This window comes from Globicephala melas, chromosome 4, assembly GCF_963455315.2.
Source record: "Globicephala melas chromosome 4, mGloMel1.2, whole genome shotgun sequence".
Classification (NCBI taxonomy): domain Eukaryota; kingdom Metazoa; phylum Chordata; class Mammalia; order Artiodactyla; family Delphinidae; genus Globicephala; species Globicephala melas.
The window spans coordinates 72,606,256-72,619,998 of NC_083317.1; the positions used below are offsets into that span (position 1 = coordinate 72,606,256).

The 13,743-nt window shown below is 46.5% G+C and overlaps 1 long non-coding RNA gene across 1 annotated transcript in view; it reads right to left on the reverse strand.

The window, feature by feature from the left end:
* Window positions 1-773: 773 nt before the first annotated feature.
* Window positions 774-13,743, reverse strand: part of LOC115855217 (uncharacterized) — a 40,198-nt gene continuing 27,228 nt past the window's right edge. Inside the window, exon 3 of the long non-coding RNA XR_009563608.1 lies at window positions 774-905. This is a non-coding gene — a long non-coding RNA (uncharacterized lncRNA). The remainder of the gene's footprint in view (window positions 906-13,743) is intronic.

Genomic DNA, 13,743 nt, shown 5'->3' on the forward strand with positions numbered 1-13,743 from the left:
AGGTCTGGCTAGTGCTCCGACCACGCAGGCAGCAACTCCAGGAAGAGAGGAGGCCCCAGCCAGAGCAGGTGCAAACCCAGGTGCCCGCCCAGAGCAGCCCCCTCTGTCTGCTGCAGCCACACCCCCTCTTCCTGAGGTTTCAAGGCTGGACCAAGTGCAGCCCTTGCCCAGATGATGCACTTCAGGCTCACTCACTCAAGATGGTAATAGCCCCTTTCCTTCTTAGGCCACCACAGACAAGGAGAGAATCCTTTTCCATGTAAATATATTAAATATTTAATGTAACAGACAACATAGACATTTATACATACATGTATGTATGGTCAAGCCATTCAAGAATGGCTGCTCTCTTGCTCTCTGTACATCCCCTGCTCAACCAGTCCCTGCTTCGCTCACATGACTATCCAATCCTCTTAATTACATAGGGCTTAATTAGTCCCTAGTAATTGATGAGCCCACCTGACATCAATTCCCCCTATAAATGGTAGCCTCCTTCTTCCCTGAGTAGTGGAGATTGCTGCCATGTCCTGCCCACTCTCTGCTGCACACAGTGGGGTGTTGCTCCAGGACCCTTTGTGTAAGATCCCATGTCCAATAAACCATTGGTGCCTCTGTCCCTGTTTCCAAGCTCTTTCTTTGGTCTCGAGGCTGGGCAACTACAAGGCTCACAAGCCTGTGGGGTGCAGCCCAACAGTGTATTTTATATGTTTACTAATACTTGCACCATAAAGTGATTTAAGAAGACATTTTTTGAATTGCTTACTCACAGGTATCTCTTGGAAGTCCTTTGCTGTTCATGTTACTGCTGTCCAGAAATAGTATAATCTGTTATTTCAAACTTTGCTGCTACGTGGTAGGAAATGATCTCCTCGGTAGAAATGATCCATTTTAAGAGGAAACATTTACTAAAATAAAATTGAAAATAAACAAAACCAGATGTGATAACATTTATAGATTGGGGATTTATAAAATAAAATTTAAAACACGTTTGTGGTAGAAAACTTGAAAAATACTTTTTAAGACTCTGCAATCCCGTCACCTAGCGCGGTGCCATTGAATACGGCAGCACTAGCCACGTGTTGCCATGAGCACTTGAAATGTGAACATCTGAACTGAGATGTGCTATAGGTGTAATATACACCCTGTATTTTGAAGATTCAGTATCAAAAAAAAAGAGTATAAAGTCTATCATTAAACACTTAGGTGCTTGACATATTTTGGACACATTAAACAAAATATATTATTAAAATTAATTTCACCTGTTTTTAATGCAGCTACTAAAAACCTTAAAATGACATACGTGACTCATGTTACATTTCTATTAGACAGCTGGGTCTAGAGAAAACACTGCTAATATTTTGGTGTATTTCATCCATTGTGTGTGTTTCTACAGTTGAGGAGTCCAGCTCCTGCTTACAAACCCGTGTGATTTTCCAGGCCTGACCCCAGGTAAGGCTCTCCCTGGCAGCCATACCGGGAAAGCTGCTCTCCATGCACTGGCCTCGGTGCACAGCCTGGGCAAAACAGTCTCTGGAGAGAGTCGCAGCCTAGTCTCAGGCTCCTTGACCAGTCAAGCCCTTCACATATTTACATCCCTATCCCTGGTGTCTTCATGCCTAGGTCTGTTTATCTGAGGGCTTGGGCAGAGGTCTTCCAGGTACCTCTGCTGAGACCTCTGTATAAAGGGAGGTGGGAGGACCTTGCCGTTTCTCCCCACTGGGACTCAGTACCCAGCACTTCTCCATTCTCGGTCCTCCCCCCAACCCGCTCCCAGGTCTGTCAAGCTGCCAGAGCCTCTTATTCAGAACCCCTTCAACACTGAGGTCACCCCACAGCAGCGCTGATCCACCTGGCCCTACACCAAGGTGTCGTTTCACGGAGAAAATGAAACAGGAGGGAATCAGCGCCTTCTCGGGTTTAGCCTCCTGCTTATACTATCACAGCAAGTGATTAAAGCCTTCACTGTTACTTTCATTTTGGCTCATTGTAGCTTCAATCAGCTATTCTGACACCTGACTGCTCTTTCTTCCAGCTCAACTGAGCTCCTGACTATTTCTTTTTTAAACAAAATGGGGATCTTACTGAAATACGATTTTCTATCTGTATCAGTCAGGGTTCTAACAGGGGACAAACAGCACTGTCAAATTAGGATAATTCAAGGAGGTTTTACTTATAAACGGGCTAACTAATAACAAAGATAAGGTTGGAGTATGGGACAACCACAAAGGACAGTTTAGAAACCCAGGGCTAACAGAGCAGAGCTGCTACTCTCCCTAAGTCTGACGGGATAAGGAGAGAGAGAGGTTCCCAGAACCACAAAAGAGAGCTGTGCAGAGTTGGGATGCCTTGAAAGGAAGGAAACAGCCAGACTAAGGCCATGTCATAGGATGGAGTTGGGGGAATAAATACCTGACACCCCTCCCTTCCTTCCCTCTAACGCTGAGGTTCTCCATCAGCTGAAACCAATCAAAAGCCAGAGGACAGGGAACCCCTACGGCTGTGGTCCTCTGTCCGTGCAGAAAGCAGAGTGGAGAAGGGGGAAAGTGAATCTAGAAGCAAATTACTACCCGGCACCTTCCTCGTGTAGCGTTGCCCTAAGTCATAGCCTATTAACCTGATTTCCTTCCTAATGTAACCAGTGGCTAGTCCTAGTGTCTACACTGACTGCGTGGGCACAGTTTACAGGACACTCAACCCAAATACCTCAGTCCCATTTGGGTTTCTAGCCTGGGGTAGATTCAGAGGATACTGTTTGATGCTGTGTGTGTGTGTGTGTGTGTGTGTGCGCGCGCACACACGCACGCACATGCAAACACGCATGTGTTATAATCTCAGTCCCTCCCAGAACATGCTTCCTTCAATATTAGCTCTGGGTAGGACCCTACCGCTCCAGGGCCTACATGCCTATGGCTTTGCAGAGGTGACCCACTTCTGGTGGGCTGGTTCCCACCCACCCTAGAGTCTTCTTTCCTAACCTTCTCCCACACCTCTCACCCACCCACCCCACTCCACTACTGTTTCTCCTTGCTGGGCAACCACAAGTGACTGATGCCCTCCTAGACACCAGTAATCCACTAAGAGGGGGGTCTGGGAATGGTGAATCTCCCTGGGACAGCATGCAGAATGCCCCACTCTCTAATTGAATCTCCAATTGTCTAGTCCAAGTGTGCTGGGAAATTAGATAAAGAAACTACCAAGGCTAAACAATCCTGGAGCTGAGGTCCTGGGAAGGTGGCAGGGAGAGGACTGCACGTGAGAAGACAGGGTTGACCTTCCTCTTTTATCATCTGTCTACAAAGCCAAGGGATGCTGAGTTGGGGCTGAGACCTGCCAGATGCCAGGCAAGAGGTTCCAGTGTCAGTGGGGAATCTGTGCTCAGGGACAAGGAAGCGCCTATTTGAAAAGTAAGCTGGAGCCCAAGGGAGGACTGTAGAAAACACTGAGAGAAGGTAATGCCACGGTGGGGATGTGGCGAGCAGAAGGGAGTCGTTTTATAGAACAGGAAACAATCTGTTGCAGGGATTATTATACCTCAGGAGGAAGAAGAGACAATTTAAGTTTTGGGGGAGAAGGCGATTTGAATGTAACCTGATGAGGGTGCCATCCGAAGGAGCATTCATTCTGTGCTTGTCAAGGCCCTGAAAATGCAGGAGGACCCACAGCCACCAGGGCAAGCCCAAGGGGCAAAGAAGCCTTTCTGGCTGGGAGGGAGGTGGGCCAGCAGCAGTGATGTCCTCCCAGCACAAAGGAGGCACATTGATGCCAGCCTGGTCGTCAGTGTCTGCCCAGTCATCTGACGTCCACATCAGATGCAGCTTTACATGCCTTCATTCATCCCCTCGTTCATTCACTGGTCCAACAAACATTTAATGGAGCTCTGTGCTGGGTGAAGTGCCAGGCACAGAGAGGCATGAAAGGAAAACAAGCCAGTGTTTCCACCACCAGGGAGCTAAGAGTGTTGTGGAGGAGACACATTTCCAAGTTTCCAATGCAGTGAGGGGCTGTGATGGGAAGGAAGGAAGTTTTAAGGATGAGGGAGGAGTGAGGAGGACTTCACTTAGAAGTGGAGGGCTGTGGGAAGGAGGAGGAGAAGAAGAGTTTGTCAGGCAGATTAGGGTTAACAAGTATTTCTTGACCTCCTCCCAATAAAAATGGAATGCAGGGGCTTCCCTGGTGGCGCAGTGGTTGAGAGTCCGCCTGCCGATGCAGGGGGTCCGGGAAGATCCCACATGCCCCGGAGCGGCTAGGCCCGTGAGCCATGGCCGCTGAGCCTGCATGTCCGGAGCCTGTGCTCCGCAACGGGAGAGGCCACACAGTGACAGGCCTGTGTACTGCAAAAAAAAAAAAAAAATGGAATGCAAAAAAAGCAAACACAAAACCAAGACAAAACAGTGGAATGCATAATTCATAAGGATGTACTAATCTTTCTTGTGAATCCTGTGACAGAGTTTTTCTCTTGGATTTAAGGTGGCATCTGCACGTTAGGTTTTCCATGGATAAGGATGAGGGACCCTGGAATCCCTTTGTGTTCCCAAGTCCTCCAGGGGCTGGCCCTTGGTCAGCTGCTGAAGAGTATACAGATCTGAGGAACTGCTAATGGTGGAAAGCTGTGAAAAGATCCCTGGGTAAGGATTCCAGGTTTCCAAGTCAGAGAGATTGAGAACTGCCAACGGCAGCTCACGGCCTTTAAGATGCTCCTGGGTGAGAACCTGACAGGCTGATCCCACTGAGCCCCCAGGCTTGAGGAACCTCGGATAGAAGGCTTTTTCTTCTGTCCCCCTTGTCCAGCCTCACCCTCCAGTTTACACTCAGCTTTGTCTCCTGCACTTGGGAAGTCTACTCCCCTTAGAATGGGGCTCAGCGCATATCCCATTCCCAACTCCTCCATCCTGTCGTAGATTTCTGGCACAATACCTTCTCCTACGGCAGACCTAACAGGGCTCCAGTTTCCGCTTCTGCTAAACCCAGGGGAGTCTGGACACAGTAGAAACGATAGCCTCTAAAAAGCACTCACTTTTTCTAACTTACCTTACTGTTGTCTTCCCCACAGGACTGGACCCTCTGGCCTTCCCATTGTCAATCACTACTGGCCCTTTGAGAGCCTGCCATCTTGGAACCCACTCTCCCAGCCACAGGCTTAAGGTAACCAATAACCTCCAGCAGAAAGAACATAAAATTACAACATGCACATAGATCCTGTCTCGATGAGAGTGAGCAGAAATGACGCCCAGTCTCCCATCTCCAAGCAGCCCAAACTGAGTGTGTACCACACACAGGCTGATAGCCTGAGAGCTGCAGACAAACCGAGAACTTGAAAGAGGCTCTTTAAGAAGCCAACGCAATGGCAAGGAGAAGTCTGATGAGTCCACCAAGGGCTCATCTACGTATCACCAAACAACTGTCTATGTCTTGTTCTCCTCTGTGTTCCCTGGATGGTTCCTGTTTTCCACATGCAAGACACTCAGTACTTATTTGTTGGATGAACGAATGAATACGTGAATACTTAGATGGATTTGTCTCAAACTGTCTGAGGTTTTGACTACTCTGATGAGCTATTTTGGGGTCATAAAGACCCAGGCATTGAATATTTCAGAACATATGAAAACATCTGGAACTCACATATTTCCTTGTCATTTGCACCCTAGGAAACTATGCATTACTGGGCAGAAGCAAGAAAAAAATCTCTGGTGCTTGTTGATAATCATGAGGGAAAGAAGAAATTGTGGTGTGTATGTCTGTGTGTGTGTGTAGCTGAGGATAGGGAAGAAGAGAAATCATTCAAAAATGGAATATCTGAAGTTTTAAATATTTTTCTTTATGAGGACTTCCCTGATCAGCTCCCTTAAAGAGGACCCCATCCCTTGCCGTTCACATCATCCATCAATCAGTCTTCAGGGCTCTGCTCTGAGGTTGTAGTTGGTGTCCAACTACAAGAGGTTGGTGTCCACTTTCCCAGCTCTGGGGCCTCCCAAGCAGATGTCAGGGCCTTGTGCAGGAATGATGACAGCATCTAACTCCGTGGCTCTCTCACTGCAAGGAAGACCATCCTAACTGTCCACCAGATGCCTGCTGTCCCCTCTTAGGGATGATGATGTGTTGGGTAATTCTATAATTAGGTCTAGACCCGCTGCAGAAAAGGTAGAAGCCCTGTCTTGGGTCGTGGCTCAGTACCGGCCAATGGAGTAGTGGATTCCGCTTCCATCCTAAGGGGTCAAGGGTGCTGGAGAAGGAGGTAGGCAGCTAGAGCTGTATAACAAAGGTTAGAGGGGAAGAGATTGTTCCCCATGACCCCAGTGGCTTGGATTGGGTCTGGGTAGCAGCTTAGGTGTGGTGAATGCCAGGCAAACCTGCCAGCTCCACAGAGACAGGGCTTTTGCCTCCCAGCTGATGCACAAGCAAGGGAAGCCAGGGCTGCCGCAGGAAATGGGGTGTTCCTGGGGTGCAGCCACCAGTGTGGTTCGGGGGCCTCACAGTCATGCTGCCTGGGAGAGGAGGGCTCAGGGAGCAGGCAGGAGGGCCGTGGCTAACGGGCTGAGAACTGGCCACATTTGAGAAGTCTCTTCCTCCCCACCAAATCGCAAACTTTCCCTAAACACTGACATGAAGCTGTTTATATTTCCTAGGCAAAGATGAAATCTCTCACTGACCAGATTTGAAGACAAACAGATTGTAAACTTTCTTTCTCTTCATGTGGTATTGGGGTGGGAGGCCAGAGAGACATTCACAGAAACACACACAGACTGACACAGCCATGATGAATTAGTTTTTCTATGAAGTATTTGACCACACACATGAAATTAATTGGAAATCAGCAGTGAGCCCTAATATCTGTTTATACCCAAGTGAAAAAAAGTCAGACTAAGTTTCTGTTTTTCTGACATTTTAAGTAGCATGAAATAAAAATCCAACGACAGACAGCAAAAGCTTTGTTTCTTTTATCTGGGGGGTGGGGAGTGAGGAATAAAAATATATCTCCTACCCTTGTCAGTTAATAGATTTTAGTGGAATTGCCAGGCCAGAGAGTATCCTATTACACTGAAAAAACCAGACTGGGTTTCCACGTTATTACTAGCTCTGGGATCACCTTCACGGTTTGACTGATGTTTTCTTTTTTTTTTTCCTTTTTCTTTAATTAAAATGAAAGTCCTTTGTTCACAATCTCTCTAAACTTTTAGAATAATCTAATTGTTCTTAAGTCACATGGTTCCTGTGCAGACACACGAAGGGCACTTCTAAAACCATAATCCTAGGCTATAAAAAAAATCTGGGGTGAATGATCAAAGGTGAACTGCCCATTTACAACCCCTCTTTCAAGGCCCCTTCCCATCTTCCTGACAGTTTTATAGAAGTGTTTCTCTGTTGCTGCAACCCAGATCAAAGATTTGGATGCGAGGTTCTCCCCACCCCCGACCTGGCACGGAAGGAAGGGATTACCCCAGGAATTAAAAACCTCAGAGAAGTGGGCTTACCCACCTCCCTGGGGGGCGGGGGAGAGCCCTGGAGGCTTTTCTTGATGATAGGAACAGAGCCAAATGGAAGCAGGGGTGCCCTCTCTCTGTTCTTGCAGAGGAGGAGATAAACCTACTGGGTCATCCAGCCTTCAAGAGAAATTTTCTGATCTTTTGTGCATAGTTTTAGTTAATATCTACAAGTTGCTAGAATCATGTTTATTTATTGGCCAATGACCTTCTTTTTCCTCCCACCCGTGTTAAACCCAAGCAACAATCCCCTCCCAGGGCACTGGAAGCTCCCCCGAAACTCTGAGTCTGGGCCGCAGTAGGCAGAGAGGGAGGTGGGAAGAAGCTGCAGGGCTTCATTGTTTTACTCCACAGCTTCATCCGTTTGGTGCTTTGTTTTCAATACTACCCGCTACCTTTTCCTGGTCACACCTGGATCTACTTTAGATTTTAATGGTCAAGATAAATTTCCTGAGAATGCTACTTTGAAGGCTGGACCCGCCTCCATCCCTGGGGACTCAGTGCCTAATCCTGTAAAGAGACACCAAGATCAGGAACAGGAGTGCCATGAAGCTCTTCTTCCTCTGGGAAGCACCAGGCCCACTTCCCCCACTTCTGTTCAGCCCTGACCCTGCATACCAGGGTTTCATTAGGGCAGACCCTCACGGCAGGGGTGTTGACAGGGGTGGAACACGCAGATTTCCAAAATTATGTAATCTTTTTGTTTAAAGGGACTTGAGAGATCATCTAAGACCCCACCCCCACCCCTGTGGTATAGGGGAACCCTACAGAGAAGAAGGACAAGCCTGGTTCACCCAGAGTCACCCATCCAAGCCAGATCCTGAAGCCAGATCTCCTGACTCAGGCCTCTGCTACCTTAGAGCTCAACATAGGACGCCCCCTAAAGAACTTACACTCTTGGAGTATTTGGTCCCTTGGGGACTGCTAGTTTGACTGGCTGTTCAGGGTTTAATGACAATGGGTATAGAGAATTGCTTTGGGAGATTGGTAATCGCTTTGGGAGATTGGTAATCCAGGCATATTCTCCAAAACTGCCACTTCTAGGGGGGACATTCAAGCCCCGAGGACCCTCTGCATTCTGGCTGGGCCAGTTTCTCCACCCCCAGTTCCCTAGTCCCAGTAATTGCCCCTGCTCTGGCCAGATCCCTCTACTCACTGTTCCTGCTTCCTCTCCTTGCATAGTCCCCTTTGTCCTGCCCGGAATGCGTCCTGCTCTCATCTCCATTTAAGCAATTCCTACCCACGCTTTAAAGCCCATTTCAAGTTCCAGCTTGTCTTCCTCCTGGAGTAGTACTTGTTATCTACTCCAGACCTTTGCCACTCAACGTGTGGCCACAGACCTGCGATACCAGCCCCACCACAGAACTGCTTAGTCAGAGCCCGCATTTTAACAAGGTACCCTGGTGATTGGTATGTACAGTCAAGTGTGAGACTCACTGCTCTTAGAGAGTGTTCCAAGTGTAGTCCGAGGACCAGGACCAGCAGCATCAGCATCACCTGAGAATTTGTTAGACGTGCAAATTCTTGAGCCCCACCCAGGCCTACAGTCAGAAACTCTGGGGGTGGTACCCAACAATCTGTGCTTCGACCAGCCCTCCACAGGATTCTGATGCATGCTAAAGTTCAAGAAACCATACAGTCCTTATCTTACCCAGGGACTTCACAGGCGTATGATCATGGTTTAAGGCTCCATATTGCTGTCTTGAAATTCCTGACTTTATCTTTGAACTTGTGTTTTGCAAGTGAAGTCTGATGAGACATTGGAGCCCGCACATGAACAGAGGAGACGTCCACCACCATTCCTTGCTCCTCCATTTGCATAGAGCATTCACAAAGCCCATGAGTGCAGAATGCCAGTGGATCCGTAATGCATGGAGTTCAGCCAGAACTCAAAGTGAGTACAAGGTAAGTGTGTTATATCTATGACTGAGTCAGTGGGCTGATGACAGATCTGAGAAGCTACATTCTCCCTTAGAACTAGAACTTGCTTTGTACACTGAGGAAGGTAATTTAAGAAACACAAATGACCGTGGAACCCTATCATATCCTTTCTTACTCAAGTTACTTCCCTCCAGCCAATCACTTATGCCGAATACTGTGACACAGAAGGAGAGGGAAAGCAAGGACAACCCATAGTTCCTTTTCCTTTCCATCCTTTCTTTCTCATCAATAAGCCAAAGGTAAAGAGTGTTGGTCGAATGTATGAATGTCAAAAGGTTAAATAAAAACAGCTGAGTCTGTTTTTGCAACATTTCCTCTGTTCTGGTAAGATAGAATAAATATACACATACAAACTGCAAAATGTGAATTGCGTAATTTTGGTGGTTCCAAATGCTAGTTAAATGCTCTTATATTGCATTACATAATATAAAGATGAAAGGTAAAATTCATGTTAATAATTGAAAAAAAATTTTAATTAGAACAACATAAAATAAAAAACACCACAGCAAGTCAAGAGAGACTGCAGAAGAAAGGGAAAAGTTTTATATTTTAGGACCTTTAACGGCACTTTTTTCCTGCTTTTTGAACAAGGGCCTCCACATTTTAATTTTGCACTGGGGTTAGTAAATTATGCAGCCATTTCTGTCCTATCTTGTCCAGTATTCAAACGAGAACACTTCTGAGAATGACATGGAATGCTATTAATAATTCCCTCAGGCCACAGGTACAACTGGGCCTATCCTAAGCAGCCTAGGACATATGGTCATCCTAAATTTAAAAGTCCATAATGGTGAAGGAGGAAGCAACATAGCAGTAAAGGCATTCTGCTTTATTCCTGTCAATTGTAGGAAACTTTACAAAATTATATTTTCTAAATGTGCATTGTGTTAACTAGCAGGCTAACTCTAGATGTTTTAACAGACCATACGATGGGCTTGGAAATGGATGATGCCTGCTCTTTCCCTGTTTTGCACATAGTCAGAAGAATCTTCTCGGTTATTTATCTTTAGCTTCCCCACCCTCGAAACCTCAGCTTTTCGTGTGCTTTTGCTTTCCTCTGACATTCTTAAAAGTTTGTGGCATTCTATACACATCCTTGATTTTGTGCCCCTCCTCCCACCTTTGTGTGTGTGCCCTCTTAAAATGGGGGCTCATCAGCAGAAATACTGTTTTCTTTAGACATTTTTTTTCTTCCTCATCAGGATCATTCACAATTTTAGGCTCTGAATTTTATTTTTAGAACCATCCTTTTTTTAGCCATACTCCCTTTCAGAGATTCTCACCATGAGATCATCCATTTTGAACTCTTTGAAGTCTGCTTTCTTCAAGTCTGTAAGTCTGAAGATACACATCTGACTTGTCCTGCTTGAATGGGATGGGCACTCTCTTCGAAACCCTCATGAGTTTCACCTCACTAACAGTTCTTTGCTGGCAGAATCCAGTCTGGACTATGAGTACCCCTTTGCTGTCACCTGTTCCTTTCAAGTGATGAGATTTTCAATCAAGCGGCTTAAGAATTTACTAAATATCCTGCTTTTCAAAAAAGTAGGGGACTTACAGACTTCCACTACATGTCTATTTAAAAAGTCAGCATAGGGCTTCCCTGGTGGTGCAGTGGTTGAGAGTCCGCCTGCCGATGCAGGGGACACGGGTTCGTGCCCCGGTCTGGGAAGATCCCACATGCCGCGGAGCGGCTGGGCCCGTGAGCTATGGCCGCTGAGCCTGCGCGTCCGGAGCCTGTGCTCCGCAACAGAAGAAGCCACAACAGTGAGAGGCCCACGTACTACCAAAAAAAAAAAAAAAAAGTCATCATTTGTCATTGTGTTTTGTCTATAGTTTTCAAAAAATATCTGCAACAGTATCTCCCATCCAATTTAATCTTCTTACTATGTGACTATGACATTTCTCCCCTCAATAGGTGGGATCTGTATTCCCATCTCTTAAACAGAGCAGTCTTGTGACTGTGGCAGAAGGAATGCTATGTGACTTCAAGGCTAGATCATAATGTGTGATACAGCTTCTACCTGGTTCTCTCTAGGGACACTCATTCCTGTAACCCAGCAGCCACCCTGTGCAGAAGGCCAAACGAGGTCGGGGGAGAAACCACATGGAGAAATCACATGTAGGTGTTTGGAAGACAGCCCGGGTGAGGTCCCAGCCAATAACCAGCAACAATGGCCAGACTTATGAGTGGAGAAGCCTCCCAAATCAGATGATTAGAGCCTCCCAGACTTCACATCTTCCCAACTGAGGTCCTAGAGACTGTGAGACAAAGACAAGCCATCTCTGCTTTGTCCTGTCCTAATTCCTGATCCACAGAAACTGTGAGAGAGAATACATGATGGTTTTGAAAGCCACTGAATCTTGGGGGATGATTTGTAATGCAGCAATGGAGAACTCATGCAATAAGTTAAAAACACATTAACTAAGAAACAAAAATTAAGACTAATTAAGAATGCATCGGACTTCCCTGGTGGCACAGTGGTTAAGAATCCACCTGCCAGTGCAGGGGACACGGGTTTGAGCCCTGGTCCGGGAAGATCCCACATGCCGTGGAGCAACTAAGCCCGTGCACCACAACTACTGAGTCAGCGCTCTGGAGCCCGTGAGCCACAACTACTAAGCCCATGTGCCACAACTACTGAAGCCTGTGCGCCCAGAGCCTGTGCTCTGCAACAAGAGAAGCCACCACAATGAGAAGGCCGTGCACCGCAACGAAGAGTAGCCCCTACTCACCGCAACTAGAGAAAGCCCGCGCGCAGCAACAAAGACCCAATGCAGCCATAAATAAATAAATAAATAAATAAATTTATTTTTCTTTTAAAAAGAATGTATCATCTCTACCCATTCTTCTGACTGATTGCTACTTGGTTTTACTGCCATTCCAAAAAGCTATCCCTGTAATTTAAATTCCACTCCACCAGGTGGAAGTGAAGCCATGATTGTACTAATGCCCAGTCACTGGGCAGAGATTGTACTCCCTTTTCTATTTAAAAAAAATTTTTTGGCCACAGCTGTGTGGCTTGTGGGATCTTAGTTCCCAGATCAGGGACTGAACCCGCATCCTCGGCAGTGAAAGCACAGAGTCCTAACCACTGGACAACCAGGGAATTCCCTGTACTCCCTTTTATAAATTATACTTTTGTATGACATTTAATCTTAGTTATTAAAGCAGTTAGATCATCCCTGCTTAGTATACTGTGTGAATTTAAGAAAGAGCAAATTAAAACATTTCTCACATACTTCTCTAGCTGATTAACATAACACACAATTCTAATTTCAGACCCCCTGCTGGAAAATGTTCCCTCCTAATTTAATTTATTGAGTCAGAGATCATTTGGTTGCAATGAACAGAACCCATTCAAACTGGCTTAAGCAAAAAAGAAAAGTGATTAGAAATAGAGGGATCTGGTGGAACCCAAAGACAGGAAGTGAGGCCAGGCTTCATAAAGAATGATGCCAGAAATGGCAAAACTGATGAGAGCCAGCCTGGCTCGTCTCTCCGAATCTCTTTCGAGCTGTATTGTCTATTTTTAAAAAATTAATTAATTAATTAATTTTTGGCTGCCCTGGGTCTTTGTTGCTGCACGTGGGCTTTCTCTAGTTGCGGTGAGCGGGGGCTACTCTTCATTGCGGTGCATGGGCTTCTCATTGCAGTGCTTCTCCTGTTGCAGAGCACAGGCTCTGGGCGCGTGGGCTTCAGTAGTTGTGGCACGCGGGCTCAGTAGTTGTGGCTCACGGGCTCTAGAGCACAGGCTCAGTAGTTGTGGTGCACGGGCTTGCTCCGCGGCACATGGGATCTTCCCGGAGCAGGGCTCAAACCTGTGTCCCCTGGATTGACAGGCGGATTCTTAACCACTGCGCCACCAGGGTAGTTCCTCTACCGTCTCTTATATCTGAATCTTTAGGGCACATTCCTCATCTCTCTCTCTCCTCCTCCCTCCACGTGCCGCCGACCACTTCCAGGGAGCAGTTTAACATATGGTTATGGACACTCTGAAGTCAAAATGCCTAGATTCAAATACTAGCTCCACTAACGTCATGGACAAATCAATAGTGCTTTAAATCACGGAACAGAGCTAATTAGTTAGTGGTCCTCCCTGGGAGATGAGATGGCTGCATCTGCCCACTCAGTGCTAAGCCTGTCTCCAAACTGGCATGAGCTGACCTTTTCCCTGGGCTTGCTTATTCTTTTATTGGTGATTCTTTCTGTAAAGTCTCAGAAACCTTACAATGGCTGATATTCTCATTGTTTTAGGGTGTTACCATTAGAGTTTCTTCCTTAGTTTCTGAGCCTTGTGCATTCTTAAGGATCCTTTCAGAG